At 48.7% G+C, this 14,874-nt stretch overlaps 1 protein-coding gene across 2 annotated transcripts in view; it reads left to right on the plus strand.

Annotated features, from left to right (window-relative positions):
• Positions 1–14,874, plus strand: part of LOC144784260 (mitochondrial Rho GTPase 2-like) — a 1,917,079-nt gene that overhangs the window by 1,039,091 nt on the left and 863,114 nt on the right. The window lies entirely within an intron of this gene.

A 14,874-nucleotide genomic window follows, 5' to 3' on the forward strand; every position in this document is an offset into this window, starting at 1 on the left:
TCAGGTCCTGACGGACAACACGACCGCGATGTGGTACATCAACAAGCAGGGAGGAGTGGGGTCGCAGTGTCTCTGCAGAGAGGCTCTGCGTCTCTGGTCCTGGGTTCAGGACCATCAGATTTGTCTGATGGCGAATCATCTGGCCGGAGTTCTGAACGTACTTGCAGACAGTCTCAGTTGGCAGTTCTCTGCCGACCACGAGTGGAGGCTTCACCCGGAGGTTGTTCACGACATCTTTCAGATGTGGGGGACTCCTCTGGTGGACCTGTTCGCCACTCGCGAGAATGCTCACTGCCTGTCATTCTGCAGTCTTCAGTATCCGGTGCAAGGAGCCTTGGGGGACGCGTTTCAGTTGAGTTGGGGAAATCGACTCCTTTACGCGTTTCTTCCCATACCTTTGATTCCTCGGGTTCTGAGGAAAATTCGCCAAGACCGGGCCCAAGTTATATTGATCGCCCCGGATTGGCCAAGAAGGGTGTGGTACTCAGACCTTATCCACCTCTGCTCTCACCCGCCGCTCCGTCTCCCTCACAGGGCAGATCTCCTTTCCCAGATGGAGGGGCAGGTTCTACACCCCTACCTCCAGACCTTACACCTTCATGCCTGGAGATTGAACGGGGCAACCTGAGTTCTTTTTCTCTCCCGCCTGATGTAGTGGATGTCATTTTGTCAGCCAGGCGTGACTCCACTAAGTCCATCTATTCTTATAGGTGGTCAAAATTTGTTACTTGGTGCAGGGAGAAGTCTATAGACCCTTTGAGAGCCCATTTATCTGATATTCTCTAGTTTGCCCTTTCTCTGGCGCAACAGGGGCTTGCTGTTGCCACAGTGAAGGGCTATCTTTCAGCGCTGTCGGCTTTTATCTGTTTGCCTGACCAGCCTTCACTTTTTAAATCTCCTGTGGTTTTAAGGTTTTTGAAGGGCCTCACAAATAAGTTCCCTCCTACTCATTTTATTGTGCCTCAGTGGGACTTAAATCTTGTATTGACCTTTTTGATGGGTGCTCCCTTTGAGCCTCTTCACAAATGTCCTATGAGGCTTCTTACTCTCAAAACGGTCTTCCTCGTTGCTATAACCTCGGCAAGGAGGGTAAGTGAGCTTCAAGCTCTTAGTCACAAGCCCCCTTTCTTGACCATTCATGCTGATCGAATGGTTCTTAGGACCAGGACTGCTTTTCTGCCAAAGGTGGTGACTCCTTTCCACCTTGGTCAATCCATTACCCTTCCTACCTTTTATCCTCCCCCACACCCTTCCAAGGAGGAGGAGAGATTGCACCGTCTGGACCCCAAGAGGGCGGTGTCTTTTTACTTGGACAGAACTAAAGACTGTCGAGTGGATGACCAGCTTTTCATTGGCTTTGCTGGCTGCAAGAGAGGAAGAGCGGTCCATAAGAGGACTTTGTCAAGATGGATCGTCCTCTGTATTAAGATCTGCTACTCTTTGGCCGGTAAGGAACCACCAGAGGGTATAAGGGCTCATTCTACTAGAGCTAAGTCTTCGACCTCAGCATTGGCTAGAGGTGTGCCTGTAGAGGATATTTGTAGAGCGGCAACTTGGTCTTCCCTCCACACATTCGCGAAGCATTACTGCTTGGATTCCGAAGTGAGGAGGGACGGTCACTTTGCACGCTCTGTCCTCCAGGATTTCTTGGTCTAGAAGAGTGGACACCCTCCTCCGGGAGTGGGGACTGCTGTGGGACTCTATTCACAAGGTGGGGAATCCACACGGCAGCTGTATCTATCAGAAGAACAAGTTACTTACCTTAGGTAACGCTTTTTCTGGTAGATACAATATCTGCCTGTGGATTCCTCACTGACCCACCTGCCTCCCCGTTGTCCACTCTTCTATGCCAGAGTTTCTATTATGTATTTGTTTATTTCAAATGTTTTGTTGCATTTGCTTCACACTGTGTGTGTGTGTTACCTTGATATTTGTACTGCGTATACTGTGTATATATCTACTGTCATTGGTCCGTCCGTGTGCCTCGAAGGCACGGAAAAAAGGGCGGAACTAATGTCATCACTCCGGCGTGGGCCTATTATAGGCGTCGGTGACGTCAGCGGAGTCGCGAGCGGTGCCGTGCCTCTATGACGTCTAAGTCCACGTCGGCGCAAAGCTACGAAAAGAATTTCCGAATGTTGCTGGCGCAAGGGGATATTCACAAGGTGAGGAATCCACAGGCAGATATTGTATCCACCAGAAAAAGCGTTACCGAAGGTAAGTAACTTGTTCATCTGGCTGAGACAAACAGAGGAGATCAGGATTTCCCTGCCAACACACAATGACGCAAGACGCTGAGGTTCCTGCATGCAGATACTCCATCTCGCAGTAGTCTAACATCCCCTGCGGGGTGTCCAACTTGAGACCAATACAGGGTCCCACAGTCTCTCACTTCAGGAAATGGGGTTGACTTTATCCTAGAGGGATTCTTGTCTCAACACCTACATACATCCAAGGTACACTTAGGTACAACTAGTATGGATAGCATCGTAGGAGTATGCATTTTATTGTCTTGTATTTCATATACATGCCTGTATTCATGGTTATAGCAAAATGGTTGAAATCTACCATCCTTTTACTTTCCTACTGCTTCTAATCATTTCTATCTGTTACTGTCTAATGGTTGTTTCTGCACACCTATTTTACGCCAGAATAACGACTGTTCAATAACAATTTATTGAAAAACGCCCATACTGTTTATTCTGTGCATCTCTCTGAGACTAGGTGAGCATGAGTCACTGAGCAAACAGTAGTATACTGTTTCCACGGGCCTGAGGTGTAGGAGAGTAGGGTCTGCAATCCTATGGTCACCCCAGATTTTTGCTTTTTGCTTCACTGGTTTACGACTTTCCCTGGCTGTGGGTGTCATGTTTCACGATACGAAGGAACCGCAACCAGAAGGAGGACAACACCGCGATCGCAAAAGGGCAAGAAAACTACATTACCGGGTTGACGAAACCGGAAGGGACTACAGATCCCGTGAGGCAATGCGCGGCGCATGCGCACGATATGAAGCAGTATAAAACAATGGCGGCACCCACAGAACCCGTCGGATATTTTCGTGACGAACCGGAGGGCTAAGGAATCAACGCAAGGTAAGGGACTTCGACCCTTTCTCGATTGCACGTCTCAGAGCCCCGTGTGTGTGCATCTTGAGATAAGTATGAGCGGCCGCTCTGCTTGTCATTCCGAGCGTGCACGCTAGCCGGAGACTAATTGCTTGTGGACGCTCACCCTCCCTTTACCTTGTTTGCCGTCACGAGGAGAGTGAGCTGCTGCTCCCGTGTGTCACCACGTCCAGCAGCGCACATAGTGTGTGGCTGCTGCTTCTTTGATCTCAGGGGAGCCAGTGAGGAATACTACTCACCCTGTGGATATTGACTTATACCCGAATCAGACTTTGAGATAGGGACACCACTGGCATAGATACCTGTATCTCAAGTGGCCTCTAGTGTTGCACACCCAAGCTAACTGAACCCCTCGTTGGTGAGTGTCAGGACCGGCATTCTTGCGGGGGACGGTTAAGACGGCTGGCTAGACCGTCTGTGGATAGGCGAAGGCTCGAGTGGCATTGTCGGCCACTACTTAGCACAGTGCCCACCGTTGGGGAGTGTCAGGACTGGCACTCATGCGGAGGAGGGTATGAAAGCCTAAAGGGCATATAGGGTGGTGTTAACCATTGTTGTTCTTGCTGGATTGTATAGGACTAAATCCAGAAAGTATGTGAGCAACTCATAAATCCTATTCCACATACCTTGGGTCTTGGTTGCCTTATTTCAGCGTTCTGGGTCAAGGTCTGGAGTTCTGTTTACACACCCAATCCCGAGGACAGTCCGGGATTACAGTGGGCCTGCTAATCAGACCCACAGCCTAGCTGTTCTCTCTCTAAATTGACACTCATGTACTTTAGGTGCATTTACCAATTGGTATTGGGTCACCTTATCAGCCCCTGTACAGTGTACCTTAGGTACCCAGGGCATAGGTGCACCCAAGGCCTACCAGGGGCTGCAGCATGTATTATGCCAACCCTGGCTGGCCATCCAAACAGACACAACTGGCTGATAACACAGCTGGGGCAAGGTGGTGTAATCACCCTTTGCTGGAGATATAGTATACCTATATCTAACCACAAAATGGACACATAGATTCCTATAAGTCACTCTTATGGCAGGCCTTATCAATCCTGAAGGCAGAGTGCTTGGAATTATGTGAGATGGTGCTCTAGCATGAGCTGAGCCTGTCTGCAGCTTTCGGAACCAAGTCCTTATAGCTGTTCCATGATAACGCAATACCATATACGCGGTTATTGCTAACTTTGGTATAGCATTATCAAACATGTCGTTTAAGGTGTCATACGCTTTGGAATACTACCCCCTCGCCAATTCTGGCAACGGGGGTAGCATTCCACCCTTCTAGAGGGATAAGACATATATGTAACTAGAACCCCGGTTAAAGTTAAACCGAGCCTTAGCATCACAAAATGGATGCTGCCACCACAGACACGAGTCTGACCTCCTGCTGCTGGGAGTCCTTCCAGCAACGGAGGCCTGGACAAAGGGTTTCCTGCCTGGGGAGGTGCTAGCACCACCCCAGACAGGACTTTGTGTATCCAGATAGGCAGGGCTGAAAGGAATGAGACATGCCTGGGGCACACAAGGTGTCCCTGTGTGATACCCCGGTTCAAACCAGTTGCTGGGGCACTCCAGCCCCAGCTCTGGCGCGAAACCGGACAAAGGATAGGGGGTTTAACCACCCCCCTTCCTGGTCCCACCCATGGGAGGGACCTAGTCACTAGTACAGCCCCCTTTAGCAGAATAAAGGTAGGAGCTGGTCCCATTCCAAATTAGATTATCCTGAACAACTCTACAAAGAAGTAACTCTGGACTTCGACGTTCTGCTCCACAGAAGACTGAAGAAATCTCCCTCGTGGCCAAGGAGTGACCACCCTGCAACCGCAGGCACCATCAAGCGTCCTAGCGGTTCACTTTGTCGTCCTTCCTGCCGGAACCAGACTTCAGAGCCCGACGAGACCCGGACTCCCAGACCTCTCCGACCTCTACCCACATCTGCAGCACAGCTGAGATCCGTGGGTGCGACGAGATACGTGGGACCGGCCATCTTGGAGAAACTGCACTTCGCTTCCAGCACAACTTCAGAGGCATCCTCGAGTAAGTGCTTTGGGGATTGAGAAGCCCCAGCCCCGAGCAGCTCCTGCACAGAAGACCAGCCCTCCAGCATCCACGAGATCTGCGTGGGGCCCTTTTGCTTGATTGCTGCTCGACGCGTTGTCTGGTCACTTGCCGGCTGGCTAGTGGCCTCCTAGACGACTACCCAAGAAATCTACACCGCTGGTCTGGTTGCTCCAGACTGGCCCTTGCTTCCTTCCAAAAGAGAAGCACCCCGGACCCTCCTGGTCCGCACCAGACGCCATCTTCACTCACCGCGTGGGTTGCCTTTGCCAAGGCCTGTTGACTCCGAATCCGGATCAGACACCGCCGACAGCGAGAGCCTGCGTGGGACAGCTCGTGCCTCCATCCTGGTCGTCGAAGACACCTCCTGGTCCACGTGGCTGCAGAGTCAAGCGTCCACTCTTTACCTGATCGCGACGACAGCATCTGGTTCCTTCCTGGTTCCACTCCGGTCACTGGCTAGTGACTTTGAACACTGTCCCCTCTGCTTTCAGGTCTCCATCTTCCTCGATCCACCCTTGGATCGCTCCGGACATCTTCCTCCTGGTCGCCTGCAGCATCTTTCTTCAAGGCTCCATTGACTTTGACGCGGAAACCCGACACACTTTCACACCTATGCACCCTCAGCCCGTGGGTGAGGTAACGAGAGCATTTCGGTGCTCAAGGGTAGATTGCCTCTCCTAGTGTCCAGGTATCCTGTCGTTTTAGTCGTAACTAGTCGGAACTGTCTTTACTCACCTTTTTCGTAACTTGTTGTGGCCATTGACTTTGTTCCGCATCTCGCGTGTGAGTTCACACTCTGCACACGTGTCCCGTGGGCATCCTGCTCCTTACCTAAGGTTAGGGTAGTGTAGCCCCAGCGATTCTACAGCCTCTGGGCATCTTCATTTCCTCTATCGATCTCCTTATACCATTTACTTAGTATATGGTTTGTCGTGCCCCTAGGGCACCATTGTAATTTGTGCGACTTATTGTATTTTTCTGAAGAGTATTGGTATGTGCTTAGCCCTCTGATCTCATAAAGAGTTCAGAGGTGTTTGTTAGTAATAAATATATTGGTTATTTTCCTAACAACCTGTGTGGTGTCCTTTCATCTGGTATTCAAGGGGTTAAATGTGGTAAAACAGCTGGCTTCACATGCCAAAAGAGTTTAGCCTAAGACTGCTTTGTCCATGCTACCATTAGGATAGCTAGTCTATAAGGTTGACTTACAACCAATCACCATAAGGGTTGTTTGGACTGATACAAGGTGTTTACTAGAACTAGTGAGCATCATATATCAGGCCAACTTCTCACATGAGGGTTGTCATGTTCGATAGTTGCCGAGACCTATTCTCTCCTTGGTAAGAGAAGTTTCTAGTGGCACTGTGAGCTAGCTGGTACACAAGCCAACATACCTGTTGGGGGTGTCTAGAAACAGTCTGATACCAGTCCTACAGTGTATGTTGTCTAAATCTGCAGATCCTATGTAGGTTTTATAGGAACTTCACGACACAGGTTCTGTAGGAAGCCCGGGCCGTCCTTTCCAAGTAGTGTCAGATGCGAGAGATGCAGCAAAGTTTGCCGTTCGATGTGGTCTGGACATGTCCGACTCACTGGGCAGAGCTATTTCTGCAACGGTGGCTGTCAGATGCCACACTGGGCGGAGAACATCTGGGTTTTCGTGGGATGTCCAGGCCCTGCTCATGGACCGAGGCCTGGACATCCCCTTTGATGGCACCCATCTCTTCAGAGTCTAGGACGACACAGCTCTGGTTTGCTTTAAGGACCCATAGACTACGGTCAAGTCCTTAGGCCTCTCAGTGGCCGCACGTCCCCAGTCTGCCTTTCACCCCTTTCGTGGCTACGGAAGGGGCTTTCAGCAGTGTCAGCCATACCCCAGACACCGAGCCATGGAAGTTCAGCAACTCCTGCTCGGGGAAGTTCATTACGTGAGTCCGGCGGCTAGAGGTTGTGTCAACCAACACCCCCCCAGCAACTTTATCCTCCAAACCCTCTTAGTCTCGGCCTTCTGGACCATGGGTGTCCACTTGGTGGCATAATCAGCCATCACCTCCACCGCTGGCAGATCATTACATCGGACAGGTGGGCCCTCCAGATAGTTCAAAGGGGCTACTCTAGCCCCTCCGAGACCATGCCTCCATCCTACCACTGTATATTTTTTGGCGCTCTTTTCACTCTTTTTTTACATTAACTGCATGTTTTACATTGGTTTCTTGGTACGTATTTGTCTTTCTAACATAGTGTTCCTTACATTAAAAGAAAGCATTTATTTTGTTATATGATATTAATAATCAGTGTTGGTTACCTTTACAACACACCGCAGACAGATTGTGATTTTTCTCTCCTCTAAATAGCTGTCACAGACCAATTTTTCATTCCCGCATTGTACCCAGGTCGGTGACGATCATTGGGTTACCCCATTATTTTGTAATGGTCCATCCTACCACCGGCTGACGGAGGATCATTTAATTTCACTTCGGGACGAAGTCATGACTCTCTTGGCTAAGTAAGCCACAGAGAGGGTTCTGGGGCTAGAAATAGGCTGTGGTTGCTATTCCCGCAACTTAGTCATTCCGAAACAAGACAAGGGCCTTCGTCCTATCCTAAACCTACAAGTCCTCAACTACTTCCTCAAAAAGGAAAAATTCAAGGTGCTCTCACTCTAGCTCTGGTCCTGTCTGCCCTTGACCTGAGAGACTGGATGGTAGCGTTGGACTTGCAGGTGCCCTATTTCCACATTCCCGTCCTGCCTGCCCATCGGCGCTACCTGCAGTTTAGTGTAGGCCATGAGCATTTCCAGTTCAGCGTGCTCCCTTTTGGCCTTACCAGCGCCCTTCGGGTGTTCACCGAGGTGATGGCGGTGGTCGCAGCTCATCTGCATAAATCAGGGGTGTCAGTCTTCCCCTGTCGCGACTGCTGGCGGCTGAAGGCAGGCTCGCCAGAGTCTGTCATCTCACACCACCAGACTACGGCAAACCTGCATTCGCTGGAGTTCACTATCAACATGCGGAAATCACACCTGACTCCCTCTCAGACGCTCCCTTTCATCAGAGCCGTTCTGGATACAGTGCAGTTTCGACTTATCCTCACAAACAGCGAGACCAGGATATTCAGGCTGATACCGATGTTTCAGCCTCTATCCTGGATTTCGGTGAGAATGACTCTGAGGATGTTGGGCCTCATGGCCTCCTGCATCCTTCTAGTGACACATGCCAGATGGCATATGCGGGCTCTGAAGTGGAGCTCAGGCCTCCTGTACACATTCCCCTCATACCACTCCTGTCCAAAGTTCTCAGGAAGATCAGGAACAACCGGGCCCAAGTCTTCCTTCTAGCTCCGAACTGGATATGGGGAGTGTGGTATCCTGAGCTTCTGTAAATGAACATCGATCCTCCAATCAGTCTGCTCCCTTGGAAGGATCTTCTGTCGCAGCAGCAGGGGAGGGTCCTCCAGAAGTCTGCATTGTTATCCTGGCAGCCAGGCATCTCCCAACTAAGATGGTATACGCCTGCCGGCGGTACGAATTTGTAATATATTGTACAGATATTTCTATTGACCATCTTTCTGTTTCCCTTTCTGATATTTTGCATTTTATTTTGACCCTTGCCCAACAGGGCTTAGCCTTGGGCACCTTGAAAGGGTATCTTTCGACTTTGTCTGCCTTCCTGAGGCTGCCAGGCCAACCCTCCTTATTTAAATCATCAATTGTGCATAGATTCCTGAAAGGCCTTGTACATATGTTTCCTCCGGCCCCTTTCATTATGCCTCAGTAGGACCTTAATTTGGTTCTCACTTTCCTAATGTGCGCTCCTTTCAAGCACTTACATAATTCCACCTCTGGCTGCTCACAATCAAAACTGCCTTCTTAGTGGCAATTACATCTACCAGGAGGGTGAGCGGGATGCAGGCTTTATTGTCCAAGCCCCCCTATCTCATGATATTCCGTTCCAAATTGGTGCTTCGCACTAGGTCCTCTTTCCTTCCGAAAGTGGCAAACTCCATTTCTTGTGGGACAATCGGTCACCTTGCCCACTTTCTACGCTTCTCCTCATTCCTCTAAAGAAGAGGAACAACACCACCTCCTGTTCCCAAAAAGGGTGTTGTCGTTCTACCTTGACCGCACCAAAGAGTTCCGGGTGGACAACCAACTTCATAGGGTACGTTCGAGCGAAGAAAGGTTGCGCGGTGCAGAAGAGGACCCTCTCCTGGTGGGTTGTTGTAGCGGGTTGTGGAGGAAAGGGCAAGAGGCGGGTTTTAGTGACAGCAGGTTTCATTTGGCTGTATAGAAAGTCAGTACAAGTCTTTCTTAAAGGGAACCTCCTCGGGGATCTACTCCTTATCGTTCTTCTCCGTGGTCGGGGACCGTCTTCTTCCCTTGTAAGACGTCGGGGACTCCGGCGGGATTGAAACGCTTCCAGCTCCGTGATGACACCAGGACAGCCGTCCAGAAGGGAAAAGAAGAAAGGGCAGGTATCAGTCTACTGTCCTGAGGTCTGAAGTGCTTCAAGGAAAAGGGAGTGCGCGGATCACCACCAGTGTTACTTTACAGGTCACGGTGAGGGAAGGGGGGTGTAAGGGGAGGGGTTAACGGGGAATGCAGGTCAGGGAACGGGTCTACCACTTCTCTCCACCCAGCCCGCGATACGGCTCCGTACCTCTGTGAGCCACACACCTCCTGGCGTACGGCTGGGCGGCTCGTGATGCCGATGGCCTCCTGGCTCCCGCGCCGCCAACGGGTCTCTCCTCCTCTCTGCCGGGGATGGTACAACGATTCTTCCGGTCTTCTCTGCTTCGCTCCCTTCGTCTCTCCACTCGACTCCGCTCCAATCTCGCCTCCAGCTCCTCCTACGCCTCCGGTGAACAAGCACACCTGTGTGCCGTCGGCTGCCTTACTTGACGTCGGTGTAGGCTCCTCCTCTTCGCCAGTTAGGAGCCAGTTAAAGGGACCGCCGTCCTCGTATTCCTCGTCCCGGGAACAGTCGGGCTCCTGTGAATACGCCCAATCATTCGTCTGTGGAGACAAGAGGGGGGGTCACATAATGAATCCTCACAAGGGGGTGTCGAACTCTTGTGCAGTGGGGTTGACGCTGTCCTCTGCATCAAAATTTGATATGTTCTGGCCAAGAAGCAGCATCCTGAAAGCTTAAGAGCTCATTTCACCAGAGCTAATGCTGCTACCACTGCTTTGCAAAGTGGAGTCCCAGTCCTAGACATCCATCAAAGGTAAAGAAACTGCAGCTAGATGTCTCTATCAGTATCTTTGGTATTTAAGTTATCTTAGGTCACAGCTTTTCTGGTAGAGATATGATCTTGCCACAGATTCCTTACCGACTCACCCATCCTCCCCACGCTGCTGACTTGTTTCTATGGTCAGGGCTGTTCCCTTTCAGGCCCTAGTTTCTTAAAAACACACCAATGTCACTACTCTTCATGGCTGTGCGTTTCTGGTGTTGAAAAATGTAAAAAGTAACAGACGTCAGTGCCCAAGGTGGCACCTATATAAGTGACGTGGATGTCACTTCTGAAGTGGACGCCGCTGTCATGTTGAGCCGACCGACGCCACCTACTAGCGCGCAGAGGTATTGCTCGAAGAAGAATCTTCCGGATCCAGTCTGATGCCTGGAAAATTCAAAAGTAAGGAATCTGCAGCTACCAGATGAGGCGTTACCGAAGGCAAGTAACTTATCCAACGGGTAGTCACTTGGAACCATCATTGAAGGCGTGTGCCTCTTGGTCAGTTAGCTGCTTATAGAGAAAACAATACATCAAATATGCAATAGGATAATGCTTGATTTAATGTTTTGACAAATCTAGATAGGACTCTCCACAATGAAGAGGGTAAAGAAACCATCAAATGGTCTGTACAATTATTTAGGCCATCTCTACTACAGGTAACTTGTGTAGCGAATGGACGATTGCTGTATGTCTGCTGTCTGTGATACACACCAATATATAGAAATCAGTAACCGTGTGATTAAAAAACAGGATGCTGGCACTAATAAATGTAAGCCAGGAATGAAAAAACACTCACCGAAATGTAGAGCTTTAATTTTAACAACTCGTCATCTTATCAGATCAGCAAGAATAAAATAGGATAGTGTAGGCATGGCTATATGTAAAAAGCAGAAGGTAAACATTAAATCTCTGCTGTGTGGAGAATCGCTGTCTTATTGCAAAGATACACGCATCTGCAACAAAATGTCAAACTCGCTGATGGAGTAATGTTAAGGGGATTTATCCATTCACACAATCAGAACCTAATATAGCCAAACCCAAGGAGTCCCATTTTACGCTGGACGAAATTGGGATCTAGAAACAGGGAAACATGGTATCCACTGGTATTGCATTGGGAGAGGATGCCCCCATGGGGGGAAAACTCCGCATAACTCACCACTCGAAGCAAAAAACATTGTCTGATTGGTGTAACTAGAAGGAAATGAATGAAATCCTTATCATCTCAAAGTTTAAGCCTTCCCTATTGCAGCGCACATTGCCAGAGGTAGGAGAAAGAATGTACTCAATGAGGCAATCCGTTGCTCTCGGCAGCCATGAATCGATGCCATGAGCACTCGGATGCACTCAGTCTTCTTTAAATAGCACGTCGCAGGGGGACATGTGTGTGGGGGAGAGAGAATGAAAATGCAGGTTCTTCCCGCTATGGGAATAATGGTAGATATTAGTACTGTTATCCCCATGTGGAATTACTTATGAGTATGGCCATGTATAAATAATGTATTGGAATGGAAATGGAAAAACTCCTGATACTGGATCAAACAAGGCGGTGTTGGGCCGTGGATCCTGTACAGGGATGCTCTACGTCTCTCAAAGTGGCTGAATGTTCAGGGCATTTCCTTGGTCACCCCACACCTAGCGGAATCTTTAAACACCAGGGCATCCCTGACTGTCCTGCCCAAAGTGTTGAAAAAGATAAAGAGAGACTGCACCCAAGTCATCCTGTTGGTTCTTGGCTGGGTGAGGAAAATGTGTTACCAGAAACTTTTGGCCATGAACATTTGTCCTCCAGTCCAGCTGCCCCTCCGGGAGGACTTACTGTGCAACAGTAGGACCGCTTACCTGATCAGCCATCCCATTCCAAATTCCCCATTGTGATGTTTTGTTGAAGGGGCTTACCCACATGCTCCACCAACACCTTTTGTGATGCCACAGTAGGACCTTAATTTGGTTTTTATCTACCTGATGTGCACACCCTTCACCCGGATGCACAGTTGCCTCCTTCGCCTGCTAACTACCATGACTGCCTTTTTCATCACCATAACATCAGCTAGGCGAGTAAGCGAACTCCATGCGTTGTCCGTTGTATCATCTCAACTTTGTTCTTCTCTGACAAAATAGTCCTCAGGACGAAAGTGGATTTTCTGCCCAAGATAATCAATCGGTCATGTGTTCCAGTTAGGCCTAGAAGAAAACGTTGCCATTCTACACGAACACTGGTCTTTCCTAAAGTTGCCTTCCCTTTCTAACATCGACTTTTGACACACATTTTGTATTCGTGACACTTTGAGTTAGATTCCTAGAAACACCAACTTTGCATAAATGAGACAACTTCGCAAGAATACAGTCATATTGCCTTTACACCATGTACAAGGCCTACACATACGTTGTTAAATGTGTTTATTTTTGTCCACATGGCTACGCAGCTTTCTGTAGCACAGAAAACAATGGCAGCCTGATTAGAATCTCAGCCCAAAGCAATGATGCCTTTTTCTATAAATAAACATCTGTTTCCAGGTGTAGCAGAGGAGACACTTCTGCTGACATCAGGAGGTCTCTACAGGCTGATGCTTTTACCCAACAGCTGACTAATATCACTGTGAGGGGTGTCCAGCTTGGGACTAAGACAGGGTGCTACATTCTTACCCACCAGGTAATGGGGTTGGATCATCCAGTAAGGGGATTCTTGGCAGAACATATACATACACCCTGGACACATAGGTTAGGGTCTGCATAGTAGGAGTATGCCAGATTGTTATATTATTCTATATGCTAGTATATATATGTGTTTTTTCAGCACAATGGTGGAACTTTTTGTATTGGTCACTGTCCTGATACTTCTTATAACGCTCGACTGCTTCTGTCTATTAATCATTGCAGCACATATGTTTTATACAAGAATCACATTGATTCAGTCAACATTGGAAACCTCCCTCTGTGTATTATTTGTATATTTCTCGGAGCACAAGAGAGCACGAGTGAGTGAGCGAAAGTTTCTAGATCTGTCACCATGGTTCCTGAGGGAACAGAGTTGTCATGTTCAGTGGCTGCCAGAGCCATTCGCTCCCTGTCTAGCTTTAGGGGGGCCTATGGTGGCACTCTGACCTAGCTAGTCTAAGGGATAACATCCTGCGGGGATGCATGAAATCTGTCTGGCACATACCAAGGTTTATGTCATCCACAAACACGCTGTTCCTACTGATTAGTGGAAACTACACAACCATGCCTTTCCCCACCACATAGGGCAATATATCACCTTGCCAGTTTTGTATGCACACCTTCAAACATCAAAGGAGGACAAAGTGTTACAAATGGGAACCATCGCTTGAATAGTGTTCTGTATCAAGATCTGCTGTGGGCTAACCAAGGATTGCGTGCCCATTCCACCAGACCGAAGGCTGCTACTACTGTGCTGGTAGGCAGCGTGCCAGTTCTCCACATCTGCCAGGCTGCTACTTGGGCGTCCCTCCACAAGTTCTCAAAGCAGTATTACCTGGATAGCCAAGTCCGTTCTAGACGGATTTCCTGTCTTAGCCATTCCACAGATGCCCACCAGCTGCGGAGGTACGCCTTTGGTATTGTTTACAAGGTAAGGATTCTGTGGTTAGAAATCTTAATCAGAAGAACACATTACTTACCTTCGGAACCCCTTTTTTGATAGAGACTCTGTCTAACTGCAGATTCCTCACTGCCCCACCTGCCTCCCCGTTCTGCGCAATGGACTCAACAGTCTGTTAATAAGATCCCAATCTGGAAGTCTGCACATTGTCACATTCTGATTTAAATGTCAATGCACCCAATGGTGTGGATAGAGATGAGAAAGAAACTGACAGTGCTCAGAGTTGGCGCATATATTTGGTTCCAATATAACATCCAGGGTGGGACGGTCCTGGCGAGGAGCTGCACGATGCCAGACAGTGGTTCATGCACACCTGGATTTTAGAGAATGGCTTTTCCTCTCACTTTCAAATTCATAAAGATGTGCATGCAGATTGGGTATCGCACACTGATCCATGAGCGTGGATAACGACTGGGAATAGCAATGCTACATGGGGGGGTCCCCTCAATGCACAGCGTGATGTCTGTTGATTTACATCAAAACAGTTTGAGACAAGTTAGTCTGTTTCCATGAATTGAATGTATTCACTTTAAATGTAGTTTATGATCCACATAAGTTCAATAAGTAGTGAACTTGGAAAAGAAAAATAGAACTGAAAACTCCAAATTATATTCCAATGTAGTAGTCCCGATGCATTTTGGGCTGCTGGGAGCCCTTCATCAGGGTAATGTTAAACTCCTAAAAAAATGAAGCAGAAAGGTTGGGGTCACTGAACGACACTGTTCATGCCCTTAGCATCAGACACTTCTTGCAAAAATCCAATACAGGTTTAGTTCACAAAATAGCAGTGAAAGTCCCGTTGATTAGTAATTCGTGAATGCCAGAAAAAGA

This window comes from Lissotriton helveticus, chromosome 10 (genome assembly GCF_964261635.1).
Source record: "Lissotriton helveticus chromosome 10, aLisHel1.1, whole genome shotgun sequence".
NCBI lineage: Eukaryota > Metazoa > Chordata > Amphibia > Caudata > Salamandridae > Lissotriton > Lissotriton helveticus.